At 41.1% G+C, this 22,258-nt stretch overlaps 1 pseudogene; it reads left to right on the forward strand.

Annotated features, from left to right (window-relative positions):
* The first annotated feature begins 2,535 nt into the window (after window positions 1-2,535).
* On the forward strand, window positions 2,536-3,172 carry LOC100769416 (annotated as a pseudogene).
* Window positions 3,173-22,258: the final 19,086 nt, after the last annotated feature.

Raw genomic sequence — 22,258 nt, forward strand, 5'->3', positions numbered from 1 at the left:
CGACCTGCAGAAACAGTGGACCTGACCTACTGATAGCATGGAGACCCTAGTCATAAAGCTGGGGAAACAGCATTGGACCAAACCAAGACCTCTGGATGTGGGTGCAGCTAGGGGGCCAAGAAAGTCTATGGGATCTCTATCAGTGGAGCCAGTCTTTATCCCTAGAGCACAGTGGGCTTTGGGAGCCCATTTCCTATGAAGGGATACTATTATAGCCCAGATAGAGCAAGGAGGGCCTAGGATCTACCCCAAATAACTTGACAGATTTTAGAAGTCCCTGGTGGGAGGCCTCACTATCCCTGGGGAGGAGATGGGGGTGGGCTAGGGCTTTGGTGGAGAACATGGGAGAATGGGAGGGCGAGGTAATGGGGGGATGGATATGTAAATATGAGTAGTAATTAAAGAATAAAAAATAATGAGGTTGAAGAAAACCCAACTCAAAGGTCAGAAAACATATTCAAAAAATCATAGAAGAAAACTTTCCCAACCTAAAGAAATTCATGCCAATGAAAGTACAAGAAGCCTACAGAATACCAAATAGAGTCAACCACAAAAAGATCTCCTTGACATATAATAATCAAAACCCCAAACATAAAGAATAAAGAAAAATATTAAGTGCATCAAAGAAAAAGGTCAAGTTACATATAAAGGCAATCTATCAGAATTACACCTGACTTTTCCATGGATATTCTGAAAGCCAAAAGGTCCTGGATAGATAGTCTACCTACACTAAGAGACCATGGATGCCAGCCCAGACTACTATACCCAGCAAAGCTTTCAATCAATATAGATGGAGAAAACAAGATACTCCATGCAAGACCAGATTTAAAAGATACATATCCACAAATCCAGCCCTACATAGCCCTACATAAACTGTTGGAAAGAAAACTCCAACAAAGGAAATTAACTACAACCAAAAAATATAGGCAATTGATAATCCCACTTTACCAACAGCCAAAAGATAAATGGGGTGGAAATCCAGCAACAATTCCACCACCACCACAAAATCCAAAACAAACAAGAATGAACAATCAATGATCATTAATATCCCTCAATATTAATGGCCTCAAGTCGACAATTAAAAGACACAGGCTAGTGGAACAGATAAGAAGACAGAATCCATCCTTCTGCTACATACAAGAAACACACCTCAATTTCAAATACAGAGAGCACCTCAGAGTAAAGGGTTGGGAAAAGATTTTCCAATCAAATGGACCCAAGAAACAAGCAGGGGTAGCAATCTTAATATCTAACAAAATGAAATTTAAACTAAAATCAATCACAAGAGATGAATGAGGTCATTTCATATTCATCACAGGAGAAATCCATCAAGATGAAGTCTCAGTTTTGAATATCCATGCCCCAAATACAAAGGCATCCACATTTGTAAAAGAAACATTACTAAAACTGAAATCACCCATAAAACCTCACCCACTTATACCGGGATACTTCAATACCCCACTCTCCCCACTAGAAAGAAACACCAGACAGAAACTTAACAAAGAAACAAAGGAACTCATAAAATTTATGGCCCAATTTGGTTTAACAGACATCTATAGAACATCCAAACACAAAGGAATATACCTTTTTTTCAGCACCACATGGAACCTTCTCTAAAATCGTTCACATACTTGGCAACATAGCAAACCTCAATAGGAACAAAAAAATGAAAATAACCCCCTGTATCTTGTCAGTACACCATGCTTTGAAGTTAAAATTCAACAACAACACAAATAGCAGAAAACCTGCAAACTCATGGAAATTGAACAATGCCCAATTCCTGCATCAAAGAGGAAATAAAAAAAAAAGAAGTTAAAGATTTCCTAGAATTCAGTGAGAATGAGGACACAACATACCCAAACTTATGGGAAACTGTGAAAGCTGTGCCAAGAGGAAAGTTCATAGCACTGAGAGCCCACATGAAGAAACAGGAGGCCCATGCCTTTAATCCTAGTACTCAGGGAGGCAGAGGCAGGTGGATCTCTGTGAGTTCGAGGCCAGCCTAGTCTCCAGAGCAAGTGTCAGGATAGGCTCCAAAGCTACACAGAGAAACCTGTCTCGAAAAACCAAAAAAAAAAAAAAAAAAAAAAAAAAAAAAAAAAAAAACAGAAACAGGAGAATGGTCACACCAGAGAACTGACAGAACAACTGAAAGCTCTAGAACACAAAGAAACCAATGCACTCCAGAGAAGTAGATGCCATCAAATTGAAAGCTGAAATCAATAATGTAGAAACTAAGAAAACAATACAAAGAATCAATATAACGATGAGTTGGTTCTTTGAGAAAATCAACAAGCTAGACAAACCTTTATCCAAACTTATCAAACAGCAGAAAGTGAACACGCACATTAACAAAATCAGAAAAGAAAGGGGTTCATAACAACAGACACTAGGAAAATCCAGAGAATCAACAGGTCATACTTTGAAAACCTATACTCCACAAAATTTGAAAATCTTGGCGGCTTTTCTGAAGGAAGATGGCCGCGCTCCCGTGAGGGGGCATAGGGTCCAGCTGGCAGCCGAAGGTGCGTGGTCATGAAGCTGTACAGCCTCAGCGTCCTTTACAAAAGCGAGCCCAAAGCGGTGCTGCTCAAAGCCGCCTATAAACGTGTCTTTGTTCAGTTACTTCCAGAGGTCCAGTGTTCAGGAATTCATGACTTTAAAAGCCAACTGATTGTGGAATGATCAGCAAAAGGCAGCAGAGCCTCTGTCAAGGAACAAGAGTATCTTTGTCATGTCTATGTCCGGAGTGACAGTCTTTTTTTTTTTTTTCACCCAGAGTGACAGTCTTGCAGGTGTGGTCATTGCTGACAGTGAATACCCTTCCTGGAGTATTATTATCAATATTACCTTGCTGGAGAAGGTACTAGATGAATTCTCCAAACAGGTGGATAGGATAGACTGGCCAGTAGGATCACCTGCTACAATCCAGTTCACAACCCTGGATGGTCACCTTAGTAGACACCAGAACCCCCGAGATGCTGATCCAATGAGCAAAGTACAAGCCGAACTGGACGAGACCAAAATCATTCTGCATAACACAATGGAATCTTTGTTAGAGCGAGGCGAGGAGCTCAATGACTTGGTATCCAAATCAGAAATACTGGGAACACAGTCGAAAGCCTTCTATAAAACTGTCCGGAAATAAAACTCATGCTGTGTAATCATGTGATGTAGCCCCCAGAGCCAGGCGCTGGATCGTCATGTCACATCAGAACTACAGCTCCTGGAGGTGAAGCAATACCCTAGAAGATGATCTGGAGCCAATCAGACTGGCTGTTTTTATTTTGAAGTTCTCAAGAGGAATGGAGGGATGTCTTAAGGGTGGGAACATTGACGTTCATATGTGTAATTGTGACTTTGGGAAAGAATTTGAGGTCCTCAAAGATGTAATGTTGGGAAAGTGAAACCATAAACTCTAAGTGACTCTTATAGGTGCTGAAAGGGCATATTCTCAGATAACCTGGAAGGGTCTATGGGAGGGCATCTTTCCTGATCCTTGATTTGACTTAGGACTTCATTTGTGCATTAATGACATTAACTCTCCAGTGAATGGGGGGAAGGGATCTCGGGTGATAAGGCTGGGGTAGGCAGAGTTTGAACACTCCAGAATTCGATTCTCTTGCACTGTGGGAGTTGGGAGAAGCTCACTATGACCATCGTCAGGACTATAAAAGGCAGTGGTCACTGGGTCTCCCCTGTTTGGCTTGTCTGTCTGCTAGAATTGGCATCTGCCAGGAACAGGGCCCATCCTAAATATCTTTATCCAGTACCACAAAGATGACTTATGGAGATACTTAGAATGAGCTGAGAAGTGCAAGATTTGTAAGTTGTGTGTGTGTTTTTTTTCAGTCAGTTCTGGTGTTGGCAGGGTCAGCTGGGAGTATCCATCTTCAGGGGCAGAAGCAGACACAGGTGCCCTCAGCTGTCCAGTGTGGAGGCACACTTTCCTTGACTTGCAGTCAGACTTTGGACATCAAGATCAAAGTAGTGGGTGCCATTATCACTCACAGCTGGTTTTATTTGTCTCTGTCTACAAGGCTGTCTTGACCACTACTTAGGGCCTGCATGTTTAAACAAGTCATTCCTGTGGGTACCAGGAAAGGTTCCAGCAGTCTAAAGATTCCCAGCATCTACCTGTGGTCTGTCCAGCTCTGGCCTACAAACCCTTTCACAGTCAGAGAGAGCAGCAGGGTAGGGCATGTTGAGGGTTTGGTCTGAGCTAGCACCTACTGCCTGCACAGTCTGTGTGGTGAGCCCAAGATGTGCTGGGTCCCATGTTGCCTCTTCATGTTCTTCTGTGCACAGAGTATATTGTGAGATCCTGTCTCCCCGGAAACAACTGCTGGGATGCTAGTCTCTGAGTTTTGAAGCTACCCACAGAGTGCCCATATAGGGAGGGGGATGTCTACTGTGGCTTCCCAAATCCTTACTTATTGGTATATCTGCCTGTTTCTCTGGGTACTGCTAGCCAAAGGGCTCAGGCTCCCCCTGGAGTGAACTGCCCATATAGTTTTTCTGCTGCCATAGACCTCTCCATCCCAGGGCTCCTGGACAGTAACCATCAAGTCTGTTGTTAACACTTGAGGTGTAATCAATGACCTGGAGTGCTGCCTGTTTTTCTTCTTGCTCTGGGGGGTGCTGGGGAAGAGTGGGGGTGGGTGGAGGTAGACATTTGTGGGAAAGAGATAACCTTTGCCCACACACGACTGTCCTACAGGGTATCACTCGTCCTGCAATGGATTGAGTTGCCATGTGTTTCCCATCCCTCCTCCATTATATTCTAATATTAAATCACTTGGCAAAAGTGTATTTTAATAATGCCTAATTTCTCTGTTCTGTTTGAAGGTTTATGTCTAGATAAAATTGTCTTTTGAAATTCCAAAAAAAATTGAAAATCTAAAGTAAATGGACAATTTTCTGGATAGATTTCACTTACCAAAATTAAATCAGGAACAGATAAGCAACTTAAATACACCTATATCCCCTAGTGAAATAGAAGTAGACATCAAAAATCTTCCAACCAAAAAAAGCTCAGGGCCATGTGGCTTCAGTGAAGAATTCTACCAGAAATTCAAAGAACTGTGAGTACCAAATCTCCTCAAAGTATTCAACATGATAAAAGCAGAAGGGTCATTGCAGAACTTTTTTTTACTAGGCTTCAATAACCTTGGTACCCAAGCTACACAAAGACACAACTAAGAAAGAGAACTACAAACCAATATCCCTTATGAACATTGATCCAAAATACTCAATAAAATACTGGCAAACTGAATCCAAGAACACATCAGAGAAATCATCCACCATGATCAAGTAGGCTTCATCCCAGGGATTCAAGGATGGTTCAACATACAAAAATTCATCAATGTAATCCACCATATAAACAGACTGAGAAAGAAAAACCACATGATCATCTCACTAGATGCTGAAAAAGCCTTTGACAAAATCCAACACCCATTCATGATAGAAGTCTTGGAGAGATCAGGGACAACAGGAACATACCTAAACATATAAAACGTAATATACAGTAAAACAACAGCCGACATCAAACTAAATGGAGAGAAACTCAATGGGATTCACCTAAATTGGGAACAGACAAGGCTGTCCACTCTCTTCATACCTCTTCAATATTGTCCTTGAAGTTTTAGCTAGAGTAATAAGACAACAAAAGGAGATCAAGGGGATAAAAAATGGAAAGGAAGAAATCAAACTTTCACAACTTGCAAGTGATATGATAGTCTACATAAGTGACCCAAAAAACTCTACCAGGAAACTCAAGGGCTGATAAACACCTTCAGCAAAGTGGCAGGATACAAGATTAACTAAAAGAAAAAATCAGTAACCTTACTACATGTAGATGATAAATGCACTGAGAAAGAAATCAGAGAAACAACATACTTTACAATTGCCACAAACAACATAAAATACCTTGAGATAAGCTAACCAAAAAAGTGAAAGAACTGTATCATAAGAATTTTGAATCTTTAAAGAATGAAATTAAAGAAGATACCAGAAAATCAAAGGGTCTCCCATGCTCTTTGATAGGTAGGATCAACAGAGTAAAACTGGCAATCTTGCCAAAAAGAAATCTACAGATTCAATGCAATCCCATCAAAATCCCAACACAATTCTTCACAGACATTGAAAGAGTAATTCTCAACTCTATATGGAGAAACAAAGACCCAGGATAACAAAAAAACCTGTACAATAATGGAACTTCGGGGAGCATCACCATCCCTGACTTCAAGCTGTATTACAGAGATATAGTCCTGAAAACAGCTTGGTAGTGGCACAAAAATAGACAGGTAGACCAATGAAATGGAGTTGAAAACCCTGATATTAATCCACACACCAAATGGTGCTGGATAACTGGATTCTGGCATATAGAAGACTGCAGATAGATCCATGCCTATCACTAAGCACAAAACTTAAGTCCAAATGGATCAAAGACCTCAACATAAATCCAGCCACATTGAACCTATTAGAAGACAAAGTGGGAAATACCCTTGAATGAATTGGTAAAGGAGACTGTTTCCTGAACATTATAGCAGTAGCACAGACACTGAGATTGACAATTAATAAATGGGACCTCCTGAAACTGAGAAGCTTCTGTAAGGTAAAGGACATAGTCAGCAAGACAAAACGGCAGCCCACAGAATGAGAAAATATCTTCAGCAACCCCACATCTGACAGAGGGCTGATCTCTAAAATATACAAAGAACTCAAGAAGCTAGTCCCCAAAACGCCAAATAATCCAATTAAAAAATGGGGTAAAGAACTAAATAGACAATTCTCAATAGAGGAATCTAGAATGGATGAAAGGCACATAAGAAAGTGTTCAACATCCTTAGCCATCAGGGAAATGCAAATCAGAACAACTCTGAGATACCATCTTACTCCTGTCAGAATGGCTAAAATAAAAAACACCAATGACAGTTTATGCTGGAGAGGATGTGGAGAAAGGGGAACACTCCTCCACTGCTGGTGTGAGTGCCAACTCATACAGTCACTTTGAAAATGAATATGGGGATTCCTCAGGAAAATGGGAGTCAGTCTACCACAAGATCCAACGATTCCACTCTTAAGCACATTCATACAACAAGGACATCTGTTCAACTATGTTAATAGGAGCATTATTTGCAGTAGCTAGAAACTGGAAACAACCTAGATGCTCCTCAGTCAAGGAATGGATTGAGAAAATGTGGTACATTTACACAATGGAGTACTACTCAGTGGGAAAAAACAATGGAATCTTGAAATTCACAGGTAAATGGATGGAATTAGAAGAAAACATTCTGAGCGGGGTAACCCAGTCACAAAGAGACAAACATGATATGTACTCACACATATATAGATTTTAGACATAGAGCAAAGGATTTCCATCTTAACAATCCACACTGACAGAGAAGCTAGGAAACAAGGAGGTCTCTAAGAGAGACATACATGGTCTCCCTGAGAAAGGGAAAGCGACAAGATCTCCTGAGCAAATTGGGAGCATGAAGGGAGGGAAGAGAGAGCTAGGAGAATGAGAAGGGGAGAAGAGGAGTGGAGAGGAGGATATGTGGGAGCAGGAAGCTTGAGTTGGGGAATAGAGGAGAGCAAGGCAAGATTTACCATAATACAGGGAGCCATTTTAGAATTAAAGAGAAATTAGGCACTAGGGAAATGTCTGTAGATCTACAACAATGGCACCAACTAACAATCTAAGCAACAGAAGCTACCTTAAATGCCCTGCCCTGATAATGAGATTGATGGCCGTCTTATATACCATCCTATAGCCCTCACCCATCAAATGGTGGAAGTGGAAGCAGACACCCACAGATAAACACTGAACTGAACTGGAATCTAGTTGTAGAGAAGGAGGAGTGATGAGCAAAGGGGTCAAGACCAAGCTGGTAAAACCCACAGAAACAGATGATGTGAACAAGGGGGAAACTCTTGCTTCTAAGACTGATAACTGGGAAACAGGCATGAGACTTATCCAGATACCATGAACCTGTGTGTCAGTGAGGAGACCTTGGAAATCTATGGGCCCTTATGTAGTAGATCAGTACTATGGGAGCCCATTCCACATAGATGTATACTTCCTATGCCTAGACACAAGGGCCAAGGACCTATCCCAAAGTATATGACAGACTCTAAATACTCCCTAAGGAAGGCTTCACCCTCCGTGGGGAGCAGAAAGGGTATGGGATAGGTAGGGTGTTAGTTCGGGGGGCAGGGGAGGAGGGGAGGCAGAGGGAACTGAGATTGATATGTAAAATAGTCTTGTTTCTAATTTTAATAATAAAATGGAGAGACCAGGTGAGCGACCCCCTGCTTTTACCCAACTGTCCTAAGTGCCATTCACCCAGATCCCTCCAGGCTTGTCCCTGCTTGAAACAGACACGCCCAGGCAGGGAAGAGCTCCCTGAATCTGGGTACAGGTCACTCTTCCTTCCCTTTCCGCCGCTGACTCATCACAGACAAGGTGAGCGACCCCTGCTTTTACCCAACTGTCCTAAGTGCCATACACCCAGATCCCTCCAGGCTTGTCCCTGCTTGAAACAGACACGCCCAGGCAGGGAGGAGCTCCCTGAATCTGGGTACAGGCCACTCTTCCTTCCGTTTCCGTGGACCGATCTGCCAGGAGAGTGAGGAGACTACAAGGAGAGGCAAGAACATCCAGAGCTTCGAGCATTGATTCCTGGCCCACACACACTACAGTGTAACAAGAGGAGATAGAGAGATCCTACCTGCACTCACTGGAAAAAGATATGGGAAGAAGACAGAATAAGAACTCGCTCAACAACAGAAAGACGAATATGACACCACCAGAATCTAGGGACTCCACTCCAGCAAGACCTGAAAAGCACAACATAGTGCATGAAGAAGAGATGGACCTCAAAAATTATCTCAGCAAGATGATAGAGGCCTTCAAAGAGGAAACAAGAAAATCCCTTAAAGAAATAGAAGAAAAAGCAAGCAAAAAATTACACGAAATGGAGGAAAAGACAAACCAAAAAATTCAAGAAATAAACAAATCTCTTAAAGAAGCTAAAGAAACCCAAAATAAAACAACCAAACAAGTGAAGGAAGCGCTTGAAACAGTTCAAAGCATGAAAGCTGAATTAGACACAATAAAGAAAACACAGAATGAGGCGATGCTGGAAATGGAAAGACTGGATAAACGATCAGGATCTAAAGACGTGAGAATAACTAATAGAATCCAAGAGACAGAAGAGAGAATCTCAGCTATTGAAGACTCACTAGAGGGTATACATTCATCAACCAAAGAAAACCTCAAGTCCAACAAATTCCTAACACAAAATATCCAGGAAATATGGGACACCGTGAAAAGACCAAACCTAAGAATAATTGATGTAGAAGAAGGTGAAGAAACACTGCTCAAAGGTACAGAAAACATATTCAACAAAATCATAGAAGAAAACTTCCCCAACCTACAGAAAGATATGCCTATGAAAGTACAAGAAGCTTATAGGACACCAAACAGACTGGACACAAAAAGAAGTCCCCCCAACACATAATAATCAAAACTCCAAATCTACAGAATAAAGAGAAAATATTAAGAGCTGCAAAGGAAAAAGGCCAAGTAACATATAAAGGCAAACCAATTAGAATCACACCCGACTTCTCAATGGAAACTCTGAAAGCCAGAAGGTCTTGGATAGATACCCTACAAGCACTAAGGGAGCTGGATGTCAACCCAGACTACTGTACCCAGCAAAACTTTCAATCATTATAGGTGGAGAAAACAAGATATTCCATGACAAAAACAGATTTAAACATTACATATCCACAAATCCAGCACTACAGAAGGTTCTGGAAGGAAAACTCCAACCCAAGGAACATAACTACATGCACAAAAACATAGGCAATAGATAATCTAATTTTGCCAAACACAAAAAGAAGCAGGAGGGCAAAAACCACACACAATGATACCACCAACAATAAATCCAAAACAAACAAGAACCAATGAACAATGGACATTAATATCCCTAAATGTCAATGGTCTTAACTTACCCATAAAAAGATATAGGTTAACAGAATGGATACGAAGACAGAATCCATCCTTCTGCTGTTTACAAGAAACACACCTCAACTTCAAAGACAGGCGATACCTCAGAGTAAAAGGATGGGAAAATATTTTCCAATCAAATGGCCTCAAGAAACAAGCCGGTGTAGCAATCCTAATATCTAACAAATTGGACTTTAAACGAAAATCAATCCAAAGAGATGAAGAAGGGCATTTCATACTCATCACAGGAAAAGTCCATCAAGATGAAATCTCAATCCTGAACATCTATGCTCCAAATACAAAGGCACCCACATTTGTGAAAGAAACATTACTAAAGCTCAAACCATACATAAAACCACACACTTATAGTAGGAGACTTCAACACTCCCCTTACGCCACTAGACAGGACCACCAGACAGAAACTTAACAAAGAAACAAAGGATCTGAAAGAAGTTATGACCCAACTGGGGTTAACGGATATCTATAGAGCATTCCATCCAAACTCAAAAGAATATACCTTCTTCTCAGCACCACATGGCACCTTCTCTAAAATTGACCACATAGTAGGCAACAAAGCAAACCTCCACAATTACAAAAGAATTGAAATAACCCCCTGTATCTTATCAGACCACCATGCATTAAAGCTAGAATTCAGCAACAATACAAATGGCAGAAAACCTGCAAACTCTTGGAAAATGAATAACACCCAATTGCACCATTCCTGGGTTGAGGAAGAAATAAAAAAACAAATTAAAGACTTCCTAGAATCTAATGAGAATGCAGACACAACATACCCAAACTTATGGGACACTCTGAAAGCAGTGCTAAGAGGGAAGTTCATAGCACTAAGTGCCCACATGAAGAAACTAGAGAAAAGTCACATTAGAGAACTGACAGAACAACTGAAAGCACTAGAGCAAAAAGAAGCAAACTCACCAAGGAGGAGTAGATGCCAGGAAATAATCAACCTGAGAGCTGAAATCAATAAAGTAGAAACTAGGAAAACATTACAAAGAATCAATGAAACAAAGAGTTGGTTCTTTGAGAAGATCAACAAGATAGACAAATCTCTAGCCAAACTAACCAAAAGGCAGAGAGAGAGCATGCTAATTAACAAAATCAGAAACGGAAAGGGGGATATAACAATGGACACTGTGGAAATCCAGAGAATCTTTAGGTCATAATTGAAAATCTGTACTCCAAAAAATTCGAAAATCTAATGGAAATGGACAGTTTCCTGGATAAATATCACTTACCAAAATTAAATCAAGATCAGATAAACAGTTTAAATAGACCCACAACACCTAATGAAATAGAAGCAGTCATCAAAAGCCTCCCAACCAAAAAAAGCCCAGGGCCAGATGGCTTCACTGCAGAATACTACCAGAAATTCAAACAAGAGCTAATACCATTACTCCTCAAACTTTTCCGCACAATAGAAGCAGATGGGATATTGCCAAACTCTTTCTACGAGGCTACAATCACTTTGATACCCAAAGACTAAGAAAGGTGAGACTAAGAAAGAGAACTACAGACCGATATCTCTCATGAACATTGATGCTAAAATACTCAATAAAATATTGGCTAATCAAATCCAAGAACATATCAGAAAATTCATCCACCATGATCAAGTAGGCTTCATCCCAGGGATGCATGGATGGTTCAACATATGAAAAACCATCAATGTAATCCACCATATAAACAAACTGAAAAAGAAAAACCACATGATCATCTCACTAGATGCTGAAAAGGCCTTTGACAAAATCCAACATCCCTTCATGATAAAGATCTTGGAGAGAACAGGAATAACAGGAACATATCTAAACATGATAAACTGATATACACCAAACCAATAGCCAACATCAAACTAAATGGAGAGAAACTCAAAGTGTTTCCTCTAAAATCAGGAACAAGACAAGGCTGTCCACTCTCTCCATACCTCTTCAATATTGTACTTGAAGTTCTAGCTAGAGCAATAAGAAAAGAAAGGGGGATCAAAGGGATACAAATTGGAAAGGATGAAGTCAAACTTTCACTATTTGCAGATGACATGATAGTCTACATAAGTGACCTGAAAAAACTCTACCAGGAAACTCCTACAACTGATAAACACCTTCAGCAATGGAGCAGGTTACAAAATTAACTCAAAAAAATCTGTAGCCCTACTGTATACAGATGATAAACTCAATGAGAAAGAAATCATGGAAACATCACCTTTCACAATATCCACAAGCAACATAAAATATCTGGGGGTAACACTAACCAAAAAAGTGAAAGACCTGTACAATAAGAACTTTGAGACTTTAAAGAAAGAAATTAAAGAAGATACCAGAAAGTGGAAAGATCTCCCATGCTCTTGGATAGGCAGAATTAACATAGTAAAAATGGCAATCCTACCAAAAGCAATCTACAGATTCAATGCAATCCCCATCAAAATCCCAACACAATTTTTCACAGACATTGAAAGAACAACAATCAACTTTATATGGAAAAATAAAAAACCCGGGATAGCCAAAACAACTCTTTACAATAAAAGATCTTCTGGAGGCATCACCATCCTTGACTTCAAGCTCTACTATAGAGCCATAGTTCTGAAAACATCTTGGTATTGGCACAAGAATAGACCGATAGACCAATGGAATCGAATTGAAGACCCAGATATTAATCCACGCACCTACGAACACCTTATTTTTGACAAAGGTGCTAAATCTATACAATGGAAAAAAGAGCATCTTCAACAAATGGTGCCGGCACAATTGGATTCGGACATGCAGAAAATTGCAGATTGATCCATACCTGTCACCATGCAAGAAACTTAAGTGCAAATGGAACAAAGATCTGTCCATAAATCCAGCCACACTGAATCTTCTAGAAGAGAAAGTGGGAATAACCCTTGATCAAATTGGCACAGGAGAACGATTCCTGAACATCACACCAGAAGCACAGACACTGAGGTCTGCAATCAATAAATGGGACCTCCTGAAACTGAGAAGCTTCTGTAAGGCAAAGGACACAGTCTTAAGACAAAACGACCACCCACAGAATGGGAAAAGATCTTCACCAGCCCCACATCTGACAGAGGACTGATTTCCAAAATATACAAGGAGCTCAAGAAGCTAGCCACCAAAACACCATACAATGAAATTAAAAAGTGGGGTGCAGAACTAAACAGATTTTTCAACAGAGGAATCTGAAATGGCTGAAAGACACTTAAGAAAGTGCTCAAAATCCTTGGCCATCAGAGAAATGCAACTCAAAACAACTCTAAGATACCACCTCACACCTGTCAGAATGGCTAAAATCAAAAATACCAATGACAACCTATGTTGGAGAGGATGCGGAGAAAAAGGAACATTCCTCCATTGCTGGTGGGAGTGTGAACTTGTAAGACCACTTTGGAAATCAGTATGGTGGTTGCTCAGAAAAATGGGAATTAATCTACCTAAAGATCCAGCCATTCCTCTCTCTGTTTATATCCAAATACTTCATGTTCATACAACAAGGACATATGTTCAACCATGTTCATAGCAGCATTGTTTGTAATAGCCAGAACCTGGAAGCAACCTAGATTCCCCTCAACTGAAGAATGGAAAGAGAAAATGTGGTACATTTATACAATGGAGTACTACTCAGCAGAAAAAAGCAATGGAATCTTGAAATTCGCAGCAAATGGATGGAACTAGAAGAAACCATCCTGAGTGAGGTAACCCAGTCACAAAAAGACAAACATGGTATGTACTCACTCATATATGATTTTTAGACATAGAGCAAAGGTTTACCAGCCTATAATCCTCTTCCCCAAAGAAACTAGAAATCATGAATGACTCTAAGGGATAAATGGACCCCAGGAATGGGAAGTGGCATGAACTCCCGAGCTAATTGAGAGCATGAGGGTAGGGGAGTGGGTGCTGCCACAATAAGAGCACAAGAAGAAGAGTAGAGGAGAAGAAATGGAGGAGCAGAGATATTGAGTTGGGGGAAGAATAGAGGAGAGAGAGCAGGATGAGAGATACCATATCAGAGGGAGCCACTATAGGTCCGAGAAGAGATCTGGAACTAGGGAGATCTCCAGAGACCTACAAGGATGACACGATCTGACAGTCCGGGCAGTGGAGGAGAGGATGGCCTAGAAGCCCTTCCCCTAGAATGAGATTGATGACTACTCTCTATGCTATCCTAGAGTCTCCATACAGTGGCTGATGGAAGCAGAGACAGACATCCACAGAAATACACTGAGCTGGAATCTGGAACCTAGTTGAAGAGAGGGAGGAATGTAGAACGAAGGGGTCTGTACCAGGTTGGAGAACCCCACAGAAACAGTTGGCCTGAAAAAGGGAAAGCATATCAACCCCAGACGCTCTTTGGGAGGCCAGTACGGGACTGATCCAGCCCCCTGATCATGGATGCCAATGGGGAGGAACCTGCACTCCTGGGAGCCTCCTGAGGTGGACTGGCGTTTTGCCCTGGTGTGTGGGGTGGATTTTGAGAGCCCATCCCACTTGAAGGGATACGCTCTGTCTCTGGACACATGGGGAGGGTCCTAGGCCCAGCACAGGAAAATTTGGTGGACTTGGTGCGGCCCCTGTTGGGGGCCCTACCCTGCCTGGGGAGTGGTGGGTGGATGGGGTGGGGGGTAGGTTGGAGGTTGGGGAGAAGGAATGGGGGTGAGGGGAGGGAGAGGGAGAGGGGACTTACATGTGAAAAAGTATGTTCCCTAACTTGAATTAATAATAATAATGATAATAAAAAGAGAAAAAATATTGCTGCTATGAACATCGTTGAACATATGTCCTTGTTGTATGAATGTGATTCTTTTGGATATATACCTAGGAGTGGAATTGCTGATCTTGTTGTAGACTCATTCCCATTTTCTTGAGGAGTCACCATACTGATTTCCAAAGTGGCTGTACAAGTTGGCACTCCCACCAGCAGTGTAGGATTGTACCCCTTTCTCCACATCCTCTCCAACATGAACTGTCATTGGTGTTTTTTATTTTAGCCATTCTGACAGGAGTAAGATGTTATCTCAGAGTTGTTTTGATTTGCATTTCCCTGATAGCTAAGGATGTTGAACACTTTCTTATGTGTCTTTCAGCCATTTTAGATTCCTCTATTGAGAATTGTCTATTTAGTTCTTTACCCCACTTTTTAATTGGGTTGTTTGGTGTTTTGGAGACTATCTTTGAGTTCTTTGTGTATTTTGGAGATGAGCCCTCTGTCAGTTGTGGGGTTGGTGAATATCTTTTCCCAGTCTGTGGGCTGCCGTTTTGTCTTGCTGACTGTCTCCTTTGCCTTACAGAAGCTTCTCAGTTTCAGGAGGTCCCATTTATCAATTGTTGACCTAAGTGTCTGTGCTACTGGTGTGATGTTCAGGAATCAGTCTCCTGTACCAATTAACTCAAGGGTATTTCCCACTTTGTCTTCTAATAGGTTCAGTGTAGCTGGATTTATGCTGAGATCTTTAATCCATTTTGACTTAACTTTTGTGACTCTACTGTCTAACTGCAGTCTTCTACATGTCTGCAACCAGTTATACCAGCACCATTTGTGGAAGATGTTCTCTTTGTTCCATTGTATAAATTTGGATTGTTTGTCAAAAATCAGGTATTCATAGGTGTGTGGGATAATATCAGGGTTTTCAATTCTATTCCATTGGTCTACCAATCTATTTTTGTACCAATACCAAGCTGTTTTCAGGACTATAGCTCTGTAATAGAGCTTGAAGTGAGGGATGGTGATGCCTCCAGAAGTTCCTTTATTGTATAGGGATGTTTTGGCTATCCTGGGTCTTTTGTTTCTCCATATAAAGTTGAGAATTGCTCTTTCAAGGTCTGTGAAGAATTGTGTTGGGATTTTGATGGGGATTGCATTGAATCTATAGATTGCTTTTGGCAAGATTGCCATTTTTACTATGTTGATCCTACCTATCCAAGCGCATGGGAGATCTTTCCATTTTCTGGTATATTCTTTAATTTCTTTCTTTACAGACTCAAAATTCTTATGGTACAGGTCTTTCACATTTTTGGTTAGTGTTACCCCAAGGTATTTTATGTTGTTTGTGGCAATTGTAAAGAGTGATGTTTCTCTGATTTCTTTCTCCACAAATGTATCATTGGTGTATAGTAGGGCTATGGATATTTTTGAGTTAATCTTGTATCCTGCCACTTTGCTGAAGGTGTTTATCAGCTGTAGGGGTTCCCTGGTAGAGTTTTTTGGGTCACTAATGTAGACTATCATATCGTCTGCAAATAGTGAGAGTTTGACTTCTTCCTTTCCGATTTGTATTCCCTTGATCCCCTCTTGTTGTCTTATTGCTCTAGCTAGAACTTCAAGGACAATATTGAAGAGGTATGGAGAGAGTGGACAGCCTTGTCTTGTCCCCGATTTTAAGAGGAATTGGATTGAGTTTCTCTCTATTTAATTTGATGTTGGCTGTTCGCTTGCTGTATATTGCTTTTACTATGTTGAGGTATGTTCCTGTTATCCCTGATTTCTCCAAGACCTTTATCATGAATGGGTGTTGGATTTTGTCAAAGGGTTTTACAGCATCTAGTGAGATGACCATGTGGTTTTATTTCCCAGTCTGTTTATATGGTGGATTACATTGATGGATTTTTGTATGTTGAACCATCCTTGCATCCCTTGGATGAAGCCTACTTGATCATGTTGGATGATTTCTCTGATATGATCTTGTATTCGATTTGCTAGGATTTTATTGAGAATTTTTGCATCAATGTTCATGAGGGATATTGGTCTGTAGGTCACTTTCTTAGTTGTGTCTTTGTGTGGCTTGGGTATCAAGGTTATTGTAGCCTCATAAAAAGAGTTTGGCAATGTCCCTTCATCTTCTATTTTGTGGAACAATTTGAGGAGTATTGGTATTAGAACTTCTTTAAATTTCTGGTAGAATTCTGCAGTGAATCCATCTGACCCCTGGCTTTTTTTGGTTGGGAGACTTTTGATGACTGCTTCTATTTCCTTAGAAGTTATAGGTCTATTTAAGTTGCTTATCTGTTCTTGATTCAATTTTGGTAAGTGATAACTGTCCAGAAAATTGTCCATTTTTTTAAATTTTCCAAATTTGTGGAGTACAGGTTTTCAAAGTACGACCTGAAGATTCTCTGGATTTCTTCAGTGTCCATTGTTATGTCCCCCTTTTCATTTCTGATTTTGTTAATTTGCATGATCTCTCTCTGCCTTTTGGTTAATTTTAGATAATGGTTTGTCCATCTTGTTGATTTTCTCAAAGAACCAACTCTTTGTTGTATTGATTCTTTGAATTGCTATCTTTGTTTCAACTTTATTGATTTCTGCCATCAGTTTGATTATTTCCTGTTATCTGCTCCTCCTTTGGTAAATTTGCTTCCATTTTTTCCTAGAGCTTTAAGCTGTGATGTCAGGTCTCTGGTGTGGCTATTCTCTAGTTTCTTCATGTGAGCACTTAGAGCTATGAACTTTCCTCTTAGTACTGCTTTCAAAGTGTCCCATAAGTTTGGGGATGTTGTGTCAACATTTTCATTGAATTCTAGGAATGTTGCAAACGCATGTTGTTCAATTTCCATGAGTTGGTAAGATTTTTGCACTTTGATTGTTTTTGATTTCTAACTTTAAAGCATGGTGGTCTGATAAGACACAGGGGATTATTCCAATTTTTTGTACCTGTTGAGGTTTGCTATGTTGCCAAGAATGTGGTAGATTTTTGAGAAGGTTCCATGTGATGCTGAAAAGAATGTATATTCTTTTGTGTTTGGATAGAAAGCTCTATAAATGTCTGTTAATCCCAATTGGGTCATAACTTCTGTTAGTTCCTTTGTCTCTTTGTTAAGTTTCTGTCTGGTGGTACTGTCCAGGGGTGAGAGTGGGGTGGTGAAGTCTCCCACTATAATGTGTGAGGCCTTATTTGTGATTTGAGTTTTAATAATGTTTCTTTTACGAATGTTGATGCCTTTCTATTGGGGGTATAGATGTTTAGAATTGAGACTTCTTCCTGATTGATTTTTCCTGTGATGAATATGAATTGACTTTGATACTCTGATGGGTTTCAAGTTGGGTGCAGGCAGGTCTGAGGCACTTGCTCTCCAGATGGGTGAGAGCAGCACTGGCACAAAGATGTCAGCAGACGCTGGGTTGTTTGGTCCTCAGGGGTTGAGTCATCCTGTGGAAGATCCCTGGGCAGGGTTTGCCAGGGTGGGAAGATGGAAGTTGGGCCCAAGTCAAGGGCTGAAGCAGCTCCCCTCTGCACTCTCTGCACTCTGTGGGGGCCGGCATAGCCCAGAAAACTCAGCAGAGTCAGGATCCCAGGGGCCTCAGGGACCGATTCCATCTGCCTGTTGATCCCGGGGTGGGATTTGCCAGGGCAGGCAGGTGGAAGTTGGGCCCAAGTTAGGGGCCAAATTAGCTCACCTTCTGGACTCTCTGCACTCTGTGGGGGCCAGAATCTGAATGTGTTCTTATATTGTCATTTTTCCTATCTCTTCTTCCCGTGGATGCAGGTGGTATCTCTTCCTCTTCTGCTTTGTATGGGTCTAAGGTTCTCTTCTAGGGGGTGCAAGAGGGTCTGATACTCTGATGGGTCTCATGGCTGGTGCAGATGTGTCTGAGGTACTCCCTCTCCAGGTGGGTGGGAGCAGGACTAGCACTGTGATGTCAGCAGACTCATGGTTGTTTTGTCCTGAGGGGGTGAGTGGTTGTGAGGCTGCTTGGTCCTCAGTGGCCAATTTGACCTGCCTGTAGACCCCAGGACAGGAGTTCCCAGAATGGACTGGCCGAAGTTAGGCCCAAGGCATGGGCCAAAGTGAAGCTCTTCTCTCTGCCCTGAGTGGGGGTGGGAGTAGCCCAGCAATCTCAGCAGACTCAGGGTTGCTTGGTCCTCAGGGGCTGATTCGACCTGCCTTCAGACCCCAGGACAGGAGATCCCCATATTTCAGTTTATTCTGAAGACCACTGAAGCCATTTTCTCAGGGAGAGCACAAATATACGCATTCACACATAATTCCTCACACACAACCAAACTTTTTCAAATACTCATGTGCAGATTCATAAACAATCTCTCTCTCCCCCCCTCACACACACACACATGCACACATACATATACATCAGAGAAGACTGTATGGATACATACATGAAGATATATACTCACGGAGACATACACACATACTCACACAATGTCAAATGGAGATACACACACAAATGCACAAATAAAAACAGAGTCACAAACACTTAGAGAAACATACAGACACACATAGACATTCTTACACATGCATAGACACATTCTCACAGAGACACCTAAATACAGATGCACTGCAGAGACTCACACAGAAACATAGATGTTTACACACTCACATACACACAGACATACTCACAGAGTAATATATGACACACATAGTCATAAATCATACTCACAAATAGATACAGAGAGACATATTGACACACACAAGAAAATCATGCAGACACAAACACAGAAACAGACTACACACAAAATTAGGCACACAAACACACACACACACACACTCATACAGACATGATACAGAAACACACACAGATTCACAGAGATACTCAGACATAAAGACACAGATACAATAAAGTAATATAGAGTAAAGTAAAATAAATAAAGTAATATAGAATAAAGTAAAATAGAGACATAGACATCCTCAAATACATGTACAGTAACACAGACACATAGACATTCTCATATGCATACATGGACACACACACACAAACTCACATTCACAGAACCACACACACACACACACACACACACACACACACACACACACACACACACACTGAGGTACACTAATCCACACATACCAAGACAGACATACTCATACACAAAGATATACTTACACAGAAACACACAGATACATTCACACAGATACCCACAGCACACATAGAAATTTGGCCACACACACACACACAAAATACATACCCACTCACACAAATACAGAAATCAAAAAACCTTTGGACACACTAAAACACACATGCATCAGAACAGAGACATGTAGACTTACACACAGACAGAGACACTCATACACATGCAAACAGATATTAATGACACAAGAGTCACACACAGAAGCACAATCACAAAGACACACATGCGTGGAGACATTTAATGAAACATACAGACATTCAGAAATACTCCCATAAACATCCATATAAACTCTCTCTCTCTCTCTCTCTCTCTCTCTCTCTCTCTCTCTCTCTCTCTCACACACACACACACACACACACACACACACACACACACACTAATTCTCTCACAGACATGCTCATACACACAGATAGTCACACAGAAACATCCACAGAGACTAATACAGATACAAGCATCCACATATAGAAACATTCACAGACATACACATGGACACATTCTCAAATACACACACACACACACACACACACACACACACACACACACACACACAGAGAGAGAGAGAGAGAGAGAGAGAGAGAAACATATAGACTTACAGACACACAGAAAGACACCATACTAATCTACAAGATATTCTCTCTCTCTCTCTCTCTCTCTCTCTCTCTCTCTCTCTCTCTCTCTCTCTCATGCACGCACACACACACAGAGAGAGAGAGAGAGAGAAGCAAGAACACATTCTTCAGATACTCGAATATAGACATAAGCAAACACACACAGATGAACATACACAAAAACATACATAAAAGTACATATCAAAAGACACAGGCACACAGACATATACTGAATCATGCACACCCAGACACACAAACATATAGATGCACAGAGACACACTCACAAACACGCACAAGCAGACACACTATTTTCAAGGCTGCCCTTTATATCTTATTTCTGTAGATTCAAACATGGTCATTCCCTAGAAAAAATCTACTTGTGCTCTACTGTGCATTTAAGCCATTTCCCAGGAATGTGTGGGATCAGGGAGTCTGGGCAATTGAAGATAACTTTAAGTGCCTTGAGTCCCGGAGGCTCTTGCTCTAATCCCTCTGTATGTTCATCCTCAGGGTTCCTGCTTTCCCCTCCATTCAAACCCTCAGACATCTGCTTGTAACCAAAAGAACAAATCCCCACTTCCTTCAGGAGGAATGGACTCCAGGCACATCCAACTTTGCTGTTTCCAATTGATTTTTATTCCCATTTCCCTGATGATGGTTGGCAGATTCACTACTCAAGTTATAGTGCCATCTAACAACCAGAACAGGATTAAAGTGGCTTCAATACAGCTGTGCAGCCAGTGAAAAGAATAGATTCTGAGCATCACAGATGCTGATGACTGGGTGATGATGTGGCCAGTGAACCAGAGTATTTAAAATGACGAAGGGACAGTCTGGCAGCATCTTTAAGATAGAAGGCTAGAATATATACTGTCATCTGTTCATGTGGGAAAAGGTGCATTCTGCTTTCTGTTCTGATTGTGTGCCTGATAGATATGATCTCAAATTGCCTTCTCTAACTTTGAGAGGAAAATTCAATCTTTAACTCAGTTTGAAATTATGATAGGGAAGTCACAAAATGGATTTGAATTGCTGCTCTGAACTCTCCTCAAATAAGGATGAAATTTATTCAATCTGGTATCATGGAAGGTTTCAGATGTGATTTTCTTTAGTGATTGTAATCCTTTATATTGATATGTTTAAAATCTGAGTTGCCTACAGTTTTATCTTTAAAGTTAAAATTCTTTGAGTCAATATGAATTTTCTTTCTTTCTAACACATTCAGTGAGAAAAAAATCCTTTCTTGATTTCTGATAGTTTTTATCTTTGTAATTGTTACATTTATCCAATGAGTTGCCTGCCTTTTAAAATTAAAAAAAAAAACGATAGAAGGCTGGGCAGGGGTCTAGGAGGAGAGGGAGTTGGGCTGTGGCTCTCAAGCCACAAGTGTTCCATTGCTCAGATTATTGTACCAACAGGCTGATGCCGCATGGAACGGAAGAGGCCTCTTTCTGTGCCCTGACAGTTTCTGACTGCGGTGTTTGTTAGGGCCTGGAAATGTTGGAAATGTGTCATGTGGGTCACCAGAGTAGAATCGAGTCAGATAACACATCCCAATTTTGGAAAGAGCAGCTACACAGGGAATTTGGGTTCGTGGTCAAGCTAGAGGTGAGCTGCCTCAGAAAAGGATCCCCTCAGCATTTGAGCCTGATGCCCCTCAGCTTCCCCCAACCCTGGAGTCTCTCCTCTAGGGGCTCATTTCCTTGCTAGGCATCTGCATTAAGGGGATTTGTTAGAAAGGCAGATTCTCAGCTCATCCCA

Source organism: Cricetulus griseus, chromosome 3 (genome assembly GCF_003668045.3).
Source record: "Cricetulus griseus strain 17A/GY chromosome 3, alternate assembly CriGri-PICRH-1.0, whole genome shotgun sequence".
Lineage (NCBI taxonomy): Eukaryota > Metazoa > Chordata > Mammalia > Rodentia > Cricetidae > Cricetulus > Cricetulus griseus.